Below are 12536 nucleotides of genomic sequence, written 5' to 3'. Positions count from 1 at the left end.
TATACAGAGTGACATCACCGCCCTCCGGATATAAGATATATTATACAGAGTGACATCACCGCCCTCCGGATATAAGATATATTATACAGAGTGACATCACCGCCCTCCGGATATAAGATATATTATACAGAGTGACATCACCGCCCTCCAGATATAAGATATATTATACAGGAGTGACATCACCGCCCTCCAGATATAAGATATATTATACAGGAGTGACATCACCGCCCTCCAGATATAAGATATATTATACAGGGTGACGTCACACTTCCATGTTCTCTTCTTTCTCTCATTATCGGATGGACTTTGATTTTCTGACGTCTGTAATTAATTGCCTTTTCCACAACCAATCCAATATTTGTTTTGTCTGCCTGCAGTTCCCGGGATTGTCCAGCAGGGGTCAGGAGTGGCGCTCCCCGGAGAGAAGCAGAAATTCAGGTTTCACCGTTTTTGAGAACATTTCTCCCAGCGACCCGAGGAGACGATTCATGTTTAGTAAATAGAGAACCTGCCAACCGGACGTCACGGAGCTCACCGAACCGGACATAGGAATGTCACCCCACAGAGCACGGGGGTCCCACCCCTAATACTGCCACAGGGATGGTGGGAACCCCCAATAATGGGAACAGGGATGGTGGGAACCCCTCATAATGGGCACAGGGATGGTGGGAACCCCCCATAATGGGCACAGGGATGGTGGGAACCCCTCATAATGGGAACAGGGATGGTGGGAACCCCTCATAATGGGCACAGGGATGGTGGGAACCCCTCATAATGGGCACAGGGATGGTGGGAACCCCTCATAATGGGCACAGGGATGGTGGGAACCCCTAGTAATGGTCACAGGGATGATGGGAACTCCCTCATAATGGGCACATGGATGGTGGGGACCCCTCATAATGGGCACAGAGATGGTGGCAACCCCTCAAAATGGGCACGGTGGGGGTACAGACACGGGAACTCAGCACAGGGATGGTGGGAACCCCTCATAATGGTCACAGCGGGGGTACAGACCCGGGTACTCGGCACAGGGATGGTGGGAACCCCTCATAATAGGTACGGCGGGTGTACAGACCCGGGAACTCAGCACAGGGATGGTGGGAACCCCTCATAATGGGCACGGCGGGCGTACAGACCCGGGACCTCGGCACAGGGATGGTGGGAACCCCTCATAACGGGCACGGCGGGGGTACAGACCCGGGACCTCGGCACAGGAACGGTGGGAACCCCTCATAACGGGCACAGCGGGCGTACAGACCTGGGAACTCGGCACAGGGATGGTGGGAACCCCTCATAATGGGCGCAGGGATGGTGGGAACCCCTCATAATGGGCGCAGGGATGGTGGGAACCCCTCATAATGGGCACAGCGGGTGTACAGACCCGGGACCTCGGCACAGGGATGGTGGGAACCCCTCATAATGGGCACAGCGGGTGTACAGACCCGGGAACTCGGCACAGGGATGGTGGGAACCCCTCATAATGGGCACAGCGGGTGTACAGACCCGGGACCTCGGCACAGGGATGGTGGGAACCCCTCATAATGGGCACAGCGGGTGTACAGACCCGGGACCTCGGCACAGGGACGGTGGGAACCCCTCATAATGGGCGCAGGGATGGTGGGAACCCCTCATAATGGGCGCAGGGATGGTGGGAACCCCTCATAACGGGCACAGCGGGCGTACAGACCCGGGAACTCGGCACAGGGACGGTGGGAACCCCTCATAATGGGCGCAGGGATGGTGGGAACCCCTCATAATGGGCGCAGGGATGGTAAGAACCCCTCATAATGGGCACAGTGGGTGTACAGACCCGGGAACTCAGCACAGGGATGGTGGGAACCCCTCATAATGGGCACAGCGGGTGTACAGACCCGGGAACTCAGCACAGGGATGGTGGGAACCCCTCATAATGGGCACAGGGATGGTGGGAACCCCTCATAATGGGCACAGCGGGTGTACAGACCCGGGACCTCGGCACAGGGATGGTGGGAACCCCTCATAATGGGCACAGCGGGCGTACAGACGTATCCTTTTAGGTGGACTGATCCTTTAAGCAGCCAATGTTTGTAGATTTCTGTGACTTTGCGGATGGAATTGTTCCCCTGCGGCCCTGTGAAGGCCTTCTATTATTCCGGAGTCTCGGGGGGGGGGGGGGGGGGGTTGGGGGGGCGCAGGCGATATTTGGGAGATATAAATAGAAGAGGCAATATTCTGCATGCGGAGTGTTTGCTTTGCTGACAACAGAGAGCAGGTGGGAGGGGGAGGGGAGGAGGAGCAACATGGAGGAGGAAGGTGGGATGAGCTGCAGCCATCACAGAGGAAGGGAGGGGAGCCATGACACAGGCCACTTGATCTCAGCAGCCTTCAGCAGGGATCATCCGGCACCTATTCCTCCATAATACCCAGGTAAGCCGGGATTCCCCCGGGGCCTGAAACATGTTGCTGACTCTGTGACCTCCTAGCCCCCCCCGCAGGATACACTGACCCCCCCCCCCCCCCCCGCCACCCTCCTCTGCAAAAAATCCTCCAAACTGCTATTCCTACGTCTACCTGGAGGGATTAGACTGCAAGCTCTGCGGCTCGGGAGGCAGTTGCTTTATAAAAAGTGGGGGGAGGGGAGGGGGCAGCTTTTCTCATTACACCCCCACACCGAGACTTCCTGCACCCTGGGCATGCACAGATTAGATTGCAAGTTCTGCAGGCGGGGGGGGGGGGGGGGGCTGGGGGGAAGTGCCTGTGCTGTGTGTATCCATATCCTATAGCCTTTTTGGGTGATTAGATTGCAAGCTCTGCAGGCCGGGGCCCGATGGTCAAAAATCGCCGCGCTGGTATTGGTGTTGAACTGCGGAGAGATAAAAACCCGTCTTTGCAGCAGTGCCGTTAAATGACGGGTTCCCACCATCCCTGTGCCGAGTTCCCGGGTCTGTACGCCCGCTGTGCCCATTATGAGGGGTTCCCACCGTCCCTGTGCTGAGTTCCCGGGTCTGTACGCCCGCTGTGCCCATCATGAGGGGTTCCCACCGTCCCTGTGCCGTGTTCCCGGGTCTGTACGCCCGCTGTGCCCATTATGAGGGGTTCCCACCGTCCCTGTGCTGAGTTCCCGGGTCTGTACGCCCGCTGTGCCCATTATGAGGGGTTCCCACCGTCCCTGTGCTGAGTTCCCGGGTCTGTACACCCGCTGTGCCCATCATGAGGGGTTCCCACCGTCCCTGTGCCGTGTTCCCGGGTCTGTACGCCCGCTGTGCCCATTATGAGGGGTTCCCACCGTCCCTGTGCTGAGTTCCCGGGTCTGTACCCCCTGTGCCCGTTATGAGGGGTTCCCACCATCCCTGTGCTGAGTTCCCAGGTCTGTACGCCCGCTGTGCCCATTATGAGGGGTTCCCACCATCCCTGTGCTGAGTTCCCTGATCTGTACACCCGCTGTGCCCATTATGAGGGGTTCCCACCATCCCTGTGCCGAGTTCCCGGGTCTGTACTCCCGCTGTGCCCATTATGAGGGGTTCCCACCATCCCTGTGCTGAGTTCCCGAGTCTGTACTCCCGCTGTGCCCATTATGAGGGGTTCCCACCATCCCTGTGCTGAGTTCCTGGGTCTGTATGCCCGCTGTGCCCGTTATGAGGGGTTCCCACCATCCCTGTGCTGAGTTCCCGAGTCTGTACTCCCGCTGTGCCCATTATGAGGGGTTCCCACCATCCCTGTGCTGAGTTCCCGAGTCTGTACTCCCGCTGTGCCCATTATGAGGGGTTCCCACCATCCCTGTGCAGCTCAGAGCCAGGCTGCCGGCCATAAGCACCACTTCATTTGGGGTAAGCAATGCCCCCCGGCCGTCCTTGCACCCCGCATATCACATCCTCTACAACTGGTACAGCAACAGGACAGACTAGAGTGCAAGCTCTGCAGGTCAGGGCCCACTTGTCGGACGGCACTGTTTTTTTTATTGTTTTTTCTTTTGTTTGTTTTTTTGTTTCGTTTTTTTTTTTTTTTTTGTTTCGTTTTTTTATTGTTTTGTATTTGTTTGTTTTTTTGTGACAAATTTGAAGCGACGCAAAGTGACACAATCCGTAGGGGGCGCTGGACTCCTTCAAAGCCGCTGCTACGTAACGATTGGTCGCAGTTTGCGTCTTTTTTTTCTCGCGACATCTTCGCGCTTCCATCCCCCGCTCAGGATTTCCCGCCGATCGGGCCCGGCGCATACGTAGAACTTTCCGCAAGTCACGTAGAACTCTACAAACGGTCGCCGGGACGCAAAAGATTATTTGTAGCATTTTGCGAACTTTTTTTGCAACAGTTTTGAACGGCACAACCGCGGGGCCCTTTGATGAAAACACGGGGCCCAACAGTCGGCGTCGAGTGAGAAATTCTGAACGGGGAATTCAGTGCCGCCAAAAAAAGTTCGCCGATGGCGTCCCAGCGACCATTATAGAGTCCTGCGTCCAGGGGCGGACTGACCGTTCGGAAACTCGGGCACTGCCCGAGGGCCCGGGGTCAGTAAGGGGCCCCATGAGATGCCCCTGGTACCTTTCATAGGCTTTTTTGGGTGTGCTTTGAGTGTGGGTGAGGACACAGGGGCCCCATGATCCCCTATTGCCCGGGGGCCCCATGAGTTGTCAGTCCGCCCCTGCCTGCGTCGCTTACAGCCAATCCCGGGCATGCAAAATATTCGAAGGGCCCGACTGAACTTCGGGAAATTCTGAGCGGGAAACAAATGCAACATTGTTGCAAAAAAGTGCAAAACGCAACAAACCATCTTTTTCATCCCAGCAACCATTTATAGAGTCCTGCGTTGCTTACCGCCAATCCCGCGCATGCAAAATATTCGGGGGGCCCAATCGAACTTCGGGAAATTCTGAGGGGGAAATAAATGCAACATTGTTGCAAAAAAGTTTGCAAAATGCAACAAATAACGACCGTTTTATAAAGAGTTCTCCATGACTTGCGGCAAGTTCTACGTATGCGCAAGGCCCGATCGGCGCATAATCCTGAGCGGGGGATGGAAATGCGAAGTTGTCGCGAAAAGAAGACGCAAACTGCGACCAATCGTTACGCTGCAGCGGCTTTAAAGGAGTCCAGCGCCACCTACGGCTTGTCGCAGTAATGCGCCATAAATTGATGCGGCCTTTTCAGATAGAAGATGCGTGAATTGCGACATTCCTCTGAAATGTTCGTATTTCTGACGCACGCCGTTTCCCAACCCCCATTCCACCGTCATCTACAAAATGATAGAAGCTGCCCCTTTTAATGCCTGCCTAATACGGAGGTAAGCCGGGATTCCCCAGGGCCTGAAATATGTTGGCGACTTTGAGCCTCAAAACCCCCTTCTGACCTCACATGAAAAATTCCATCAACTGCCTTTCTTGCACCTGCCCAATACGAAGGTCAGCCGGGATTCCCCCAGGGCCTGAAATACGTTGGTGGCTCCCAGCCCCCGCAGCGTCTCCTAACCCCCCTCAATCTCTGGAGGCTGCGGTCACTCCGAGCCGCGGTTTCGTTTTCACGACATTTCGCTCAAATTGCGACCGATGGGGGGGTTTCGTTATTTCTGATGTTCTACAAGAACATGCGTTGCGTTTTTTGTTTTATTTGTCGCAATCTGCGCTATTTTACTATCGTGCCGCCGATCGGTTTCTCATGCCGCAATATTTTTAATAACCCATCACGCAAATTGCGACATTTATCTGAAACGCCGCCGCTAGGGGGTTTTCCCGATTTCCGAAGCGCGTCGTGGTGTAATTGGCGCAGTAGTAAACGTTGCATCGACGATCGTTCATCGGGCCCATAGAAGGAGGTGATGGATTGCAAGCTCTGCAGCTCAGAGCCCAGCGGTGCTTCATTTGGGGTAATGCCGCCATTTTTTGGGGAAGTGGTGCTCCCCGCGTCGTCCTTGTACCATTGTCAGACCTCTGTAAAGGGGACGCATTAGAGTGCAAGCTTTGCTGCCCGGGGCTGTAGAACGCCTGCCACCCGGAACCGTTTTCTGTGTTCAGGTGAGGATATCTGAGGAACGTTGCCCCGGCCGGCCATGTCTGCAGTCTTCTAGATGTGCGTCAGATTATTACGGCGACTGTGGAAGGCGAGAATAGATTGCAAGCTCTGCTGCCCAGGGAGCGATTGGTCGTGGCTTTCAATTTTATATATTGGTTCGGACGACTTACATTTGTGCAATTCATCCTACATGGGTCCAAAATGTTCATATGAGGTAGAGCTGAAGATGAGGAGACCCTAATGGAGACCAATGGAAGGAGTGGACTGACAACTCATGGGGCCCCCGGGCCATAGCGGATCATGGGGCCCCTCTGTTCTCGCTCAGACATAAAAAAAACCTATGAAAGGTACCAGGGGCATCTCATGGGGCCCCCTACTGACCTTGGGCACTGCTGGAGTTCTCGAATGGTCAGTCTGCCCCTGGGTAGAGGGATGAACTGGACATCTCTTGACGTCCTACAGGGGTCTCCAAACTATGGACCTCCCAGTTGTTGAAGTACTACAAGTCCCATCATGCCTCTGGAAGTCTTGCCGGTGGCTGTCAGAGTCTTGCAAGGCCTCATGGGACTTGCAGTTCCTCAACACTTGGAGGGCCATAGTTTGGAGAGCCCTGCAACAGGTACGCTCCTACTTTTCACGTTCACCAAAAACTGACTGATTTACGATCGATCTGTTTATGTTTGGTTGCTGCTCTTCACCACCTGTAGCCGTGTCCACATCACCGGGATGTTTGTTGCTTTTTATTGTCACACCTGAATTATGGGCTGATCTTAATCTTTACTACTCCTGCTGTCTGATTGTGGTGTGGAAGGTTTGCTCTGCAAGTCAGTCGTCCTTTCACTGACTCCTGATGACCCCCCCCCCCCACCCATAACCGTACAAAGCTAGACCACCCTTTATGGGGAAAGCATGTGGTTGAGGGGGCACATAGCTGGGGTTCAAGTGGGCTCCTTTAAATTAGGTGGGCTCCTTTAAATTAGGTGGGCTCCTTTAAATTAGGTGGGCTCCTTTAAATTAGGTGTGCTCCTTTAATTAGGTGGGCTCCTTTAATTAGGTGGGCTCCTTTAAATTAGGTGGGCTCCTTTAAATTAGGTGGGCTCCTTTAAATTAGGTGGGCTCCTTTAAATTAGGTGGGCTCCTTTTACTCAGGTGGGCTCCTTTAATTAAGTGGGCTCCTTTAATTAAGTTGGTGCACTTCAGCTCTGCACTTCGGCGATTTCACGAAGTGAAAAATCCACAGCAAACTACTACCAAACAGACCGCAGGTGGCCTTGTTTCCCCCATTCGGCTCTCTTTCCATTCTGTGACATGCGCCCCCTACCTCTCCTTCTCACAGTTGTCCTCTCTCCTTAAACTCTTTCCTTCCCCCCCCTCTTCTCCACCCCACAGCTTATCTAGATCGCCCTCACTTCTGTCCTCTCCTTATTACTGCACTCAACACCTCCTCCTAATCCTAAACCCACATGCTGATGAAACCTCAAGGACGCCGGGGCATGGCCCGCCATATACATTTTATTCCCATATTATCTCCCTCACCCTTCTTCTCCTAACCTCCTGGAGGTATTTCTCCAAAGCCTGGGCCTCCATCATTTTGCTGTTCCCAAAACACCTGTCCCCATATTATCTTCCTTACCTCTGGAGGTATATCCCCAAACCCTGGGCCTCCATCATTTAACTTCACCCAACACACCCATCCCCATATTATCTCCCTCACCCTCCTTCTTTTCCTAACCTCTGGAGGTATACCCCCGAACCCTGGGCCTCCATTATCTAACTGTGCCCAACACACTCGTCCCCATATTATCTCCCTCATCCTTCTGCTTCTCCTAACCTCTGGAGGTATATCCCCAAACCCTGGGCCTCCATCATTTAGCTGTTCCCAACACACCCATCCCCATATTATCTCCCTCACCCTTCTGCTTCTCCTAACCTCTGGAGGTATATCCCCAAACCCTGGGCCTCCATCATTTAACTGTGCCCAACACACCCATCCCCATATTTCCCTCACCCTTCTCCTAACCTCTGGAGGTATATCCCCAAACCCTGGGCCTCCATCATTTTAGCTGTGCCCAACACACCCGTCCCCATATTACCACCCTCACCCTTCTGCTTCTCCTAACCTCTGGAGGTATATCCCCAAACCCTGGGCCTCCATCATTTTAGCTGTGCCCAACACACCCGTCCCCATATTACCACCCTCACCCTTCTGCTTCTCCTAACCTCTGGAGGTATATCCCCAAACCCTGGGCCTCCATCATTTAACTGTGCCCAACACACCCATCCCCATATTTCCCTCACCCTTCTCCTAACCTCTGGAGGTATATCCCCAAACCCTGGGCCTCCATCATTTAGTTGTTCCCAACACACCCATCTCCATATTATTATCTTTCTCACCCTTCTTCTCCTAACCTCCTGGAGGTATATCTCCAAAGCCTGGGCCTCCATCATCTAACTGTGCCCAACACACCCGTCCCAATATTATCTCCCTTACCGTTCTGCTTCTCCTAACCTCCTGGAGGTATACCCCCAAACCCTGGGCCTCCATCATTTAACTGTGTCCTACACACCCATCCCCATATTATCTCTCTCACCCTTCTTCTCCTAACCCCTGGAGGTCTATCCTCAAACCCTGGGCCTCCATCATTTTAACTGTGCCCAACACACCCATCCCCATATTATCTCCCTCACCCTCCTTCTTTTCCTAACCTCTGGAGGTATACCCCCGAACCCTGGGCCTCCATTATCTAACTGTGCCCAACACACCCGTCCCCATATTATCTCCCTCATCCTTCTGCTTCTTCTAACCTCTAGAGGCATATCCCCCAAACCCTGGGCCTCCATCATTTTAACTGTGCCCAAAACACCCTTCCCCATATTATCTTCCTCACCCTTCTCCTAACCTCTGGAGGTATATCTTCAAAGCCTGGGTCTCCATCATTTAGCTGTTCCCAACACACCCATCCCCATATTTCCCTCACCCTTCTAACCTCTGGAGGTATATCCCCAAACCCTGGGCCTCCATCATTTAACTGTGCCCACCCCCCCCCCCCCCCCAACCTCTGGCAAACAAACTTGGTTTCCACTCCTCTTCTTCCCAAGACCAGCCTCTCCTTCTCTTGCGCCCTTTTGAATGCCCACTCTGTCTGTAAGGCCCCTTTCACGCGGGCGGTTCCGTATGTCCGTTTTTTTCAGCCGTCCGTTTAATGGATGAAAAACGGACACCAATGCATTTCTATGGGCTATTAGATGATCCGTTTACATCAGCCCTATTTTTGTTCCGTTAAAAAAAACAGGAACAGACAAAAACAGATGTAAATGGACATACTGTCAGTTTTTGCATTGGTAAAGGATGTAAAAACGGATAAAAAATGGATGTAAACTGATCCATTCTTTTTTCCTTTGAAAAAAAACATGACTGAACTGATTAGACAGATGGATCACCCGTGTGAAAGGGGCCTAACAAACTCGCCTGTCCATGGCCTCTTTCTCACACACTCATTTAATCGACCTGCTGTTACTGAAACCTGGCTTCATGAATCAGACTCTGCTTCTCTTGCTTCCCTCTCTCTTGGTGGCCTTCTCTGGACTCGCTCCCCCAGACCCAGTGGATAGAAGGGAGCTGTTCCTGCATAGCACCTTCTTCAGGTACTTCACTCTCCTCCCTCTCTATCCCCTTCCTCACTTGTATTCGTCTATTTTCTCCAGTTTCTGCATTGCTGTGATCTACTGGCCCCTCCACGGGTATCAACCTTCCATGATGCCTTCTCTGCACTGGCTACCCTACTTTCTCTCTTCTGAAGTCTCCACAATCATTCTCGGTGACTTCAACATCCCTGTTTATTCCAATACTCCCAACTTCTAAACTTCGCCTAATCCTCCTTTTTTTTGACCTGAAGCAATGGATTGTAAGCTCCAAGGAACAGGGCCCTCCGAACCTTCTTGTATTGACAAGTATTGTCTCCATGTAAATCCTGTATAATAATACATACACTCTTCTACTCACTCTGATGGCCACACCCTTGACTTTGTGTTCTCCTACTGTTATGATCCGCCAGGCGGAGCCTTCCAGCTGCCAACTGGCAGACCAACCCAGAGCGTGGGGTCTAAGCCCGGGCTGTGCCTTCACCAGGGCCCCTGATGGTGGGGATGGACTTGAAACAGTCCCGGGCCAGGTCACGACCTCTGAGCGGGCCCACCAGCGGCTGAGGAGGCCTCCGGGGATGTGTGTAGGTACCGGGAGAGCCAGATATGAAGAGGATGACGGCCCCAGCAGGGTGGTACGGATAGTGGTCCCGTGGGGGTAAGCGGGGTACCGAATCGGCGGGCAAGGAGTAGTCGGGTCACGTGCAGGGTCAGCCAGGTAAATCAGTCCGTAGAATAGTCAGGATAATCCGAGTCAAAACACAGGAGCGGGCAGAATAGTCAGGACAAGCCGGGTCAATCACAGGAGCGGGCAGAATAGTCAGGACAAGCCGGGTCAATCACAGGGGCAGGCAGCGTAGTCGGGGTCAAAAACAGGGTCACAAAACGGGTGCAGGAACTCAGGATCACAGGAAGACCTTGCGGCAATTGGTGACAGTGCAGGGCATCTTTAAATAGTGCGCCCTGCACTGTCATTGGCTGGCTCGGACGCGCCCCCGGCTGTCATTGGACGCCTGAGGCGCGCCCGTGGCTCTCTACTGCGCATGCGCGGCTCCCTGTCAGCCGCGGCTCGCCGCCAGTGCGCATGCGCGGGGGACGGCGCCGAGACACAGGAGTCCGGAGCCGCGATCCCTGACACCTACCTTTCGCATTCTGTGCAACCTCTCCGACCATCCCTAATCACCACCTTAATTGCACTTTCTCCCAGTCTTCCACCTCCTCTCCCTCCAACCACCCAACAAATAGATGTAGAAACCTTCACCACCTCAACCCCTCTCTTCTCTGCTCTTCTCCTGACCACCTCTATGACAAAATCTCACCCTGTCCTGCCCCAGCCTAGCCACTTCGTCGAGAACACTTCACTGTCCTCCTCCCCGGATACGTTCTTCCCCCCCTTTCATAGTATCAGGCCCCGACCTCAACAACCTTGGCAAACAGATGACACCGGAAGTCTCAGACGTAGCCACGTTCTTGAGCATCTGTGGTTGTAAGACTAGGTCTCAAAGATTTCAGCCAATATAAATCTGCCCTCCAGAAATGCTATTCCTGCCTCCTATTTTGTCACTCTCGTTAACACCACCTCATCCAGTCCACCTCAACTCTTCTCTGCCTTCAAGTGTCCTCCACCCACTACCTCACTCACTGCCCAGAAGATCTCAAAGCACATGCAAAATATTGACACAATTCACGAGGTGATCTCGACTGTGCAGACATCTCCCCCACTTGTCACTCAATGTCCACAGGTACACTCAACACTTCCCTCATTCAACCCTGCTGACAAGGTTGCTAACCTTTTTTTTTCATCTAACCACCTGGACCCTGTTCCCTCAGAAAGGCTAAGGTCACCCTCTGCCTCTATCCTATGCTCTCTAACTCACTTCTTCAATATCTTCTCCAACTCTCTAGTCACCCCCATACGTAAAAAGCCTTCCTGGGACCCACCAATCTTAGCAATCTGCTCGATAGCTCCTTGCTTCCCTTTTTCTCCAAAATCCTTGAACGTCTGGTCTACAACCAACTGAGTGACCACCTCCACTGTCTTGATCCCCTTCAGTCTGGACGTTTCCCTCAACACTCCACAGAAACTGCTCTCTCTAAACTCACAAATGATTTACTAACGGCTAAAACCAATGAACACTATTCTGTATTTCTACTCCTGGACCTTTCTGCTGCCTTTGACATGGTTGACCACCCCTTCCTACTCTAAAAACACTCCACTCCTTTTGGCCTCTGAGACTGCACTCCTCTTTGGTTTTCATCCTACCTATCCCACCGAACTAACAGCGTCACTTACAATTCTTCTTCCTCCTCTCCTCCTCCTTTCTCCATCGGGGTCCCCCAAGGTTCTGTTCTCGATCTACACCTCCTCCGTGGGTCAACCAATACCATTTCTATGCTGATGACACCCAAATCTATCTCTCTACCCCTCGGCTCACAACATCATTCTGCTCACGCATCACTAACTTCCTGACCGACATATCAGCCTGGATGTCACACCACTTCCTCAAACCCAATCGATCCAAAACCGGGCTCCTAATATTTCCTCCCCTACGTGCCTCTTTCCCTGATTTCTCTGTCAAGATCAAAGGCTCGGCTTATCAACCCATCCCGGCGTGCCAATGTTCTAGGTGTTACCCTGGACTCTGAACTCTCCTTTCAGGCCCACATCCAATCACTGTCCAAAGGTTGCCATCTCAACCTCCGCAACATCTCCAAGATACGTCCCTTCCTTGCCATTGACACCACAAAGCTTCTAATTCCCTCCCGGGATATCTCTCACCTCGGCTATTGCAGCTCCTTCCTCATTGGATGACCTTTACATAGGCTATCCACCCTTCAGTCCATCATGAATGCTGCTGCCAGGCTCGTCCACCGTACCAACCGTTCAGTGTCTAGTACCCATCTCTTCCAAT

At 53.0% G+C, this 12536-nt stretch overlaps 1 protein-coding gene across 1 annotated transcript in view; it reads left to right on the top strand.

Moving 5' to 3' along the window:
• Nucleotides 1-2270: 2270 nt before the first annotated feature.
• LOC149433096 (beta-1,4-galactosyltransferase 3-like) overlaps nucleotides 2271-12536 on the top strand; it is a 35220-nt gene continuing 24954 nt past the window's right edge. The window contains exon 1 of the mRNA XM_089664663.1: nucleotides 2271-2406. The gene's annotated coding sequence lies outside the window, so the exon portion shown is untranslated. The remainder of the gene's footprint in view (nucleotides 2407-12536) is intronic.

Source organism: Staurois parvus, unplaced genomic scaffold (genome assembly GCF_062004578.1).
Source record: "Staurois parvus isolate SC_StPar_1 unplaced genomic scaffold, SC_StPar_1.0 ptg001979l, whole genome shotgun sequence".
NCBI lineage: Eukaryota > Metazoa > Chordata > Amphibia > Anura > Ranidae > Staurois > Staurois parvus.
The sequence above is the reverse complement of the archived record's forward strand: the minus strand, read 5'-3'. Positions and strand labels throughout refer to the sequence as shown.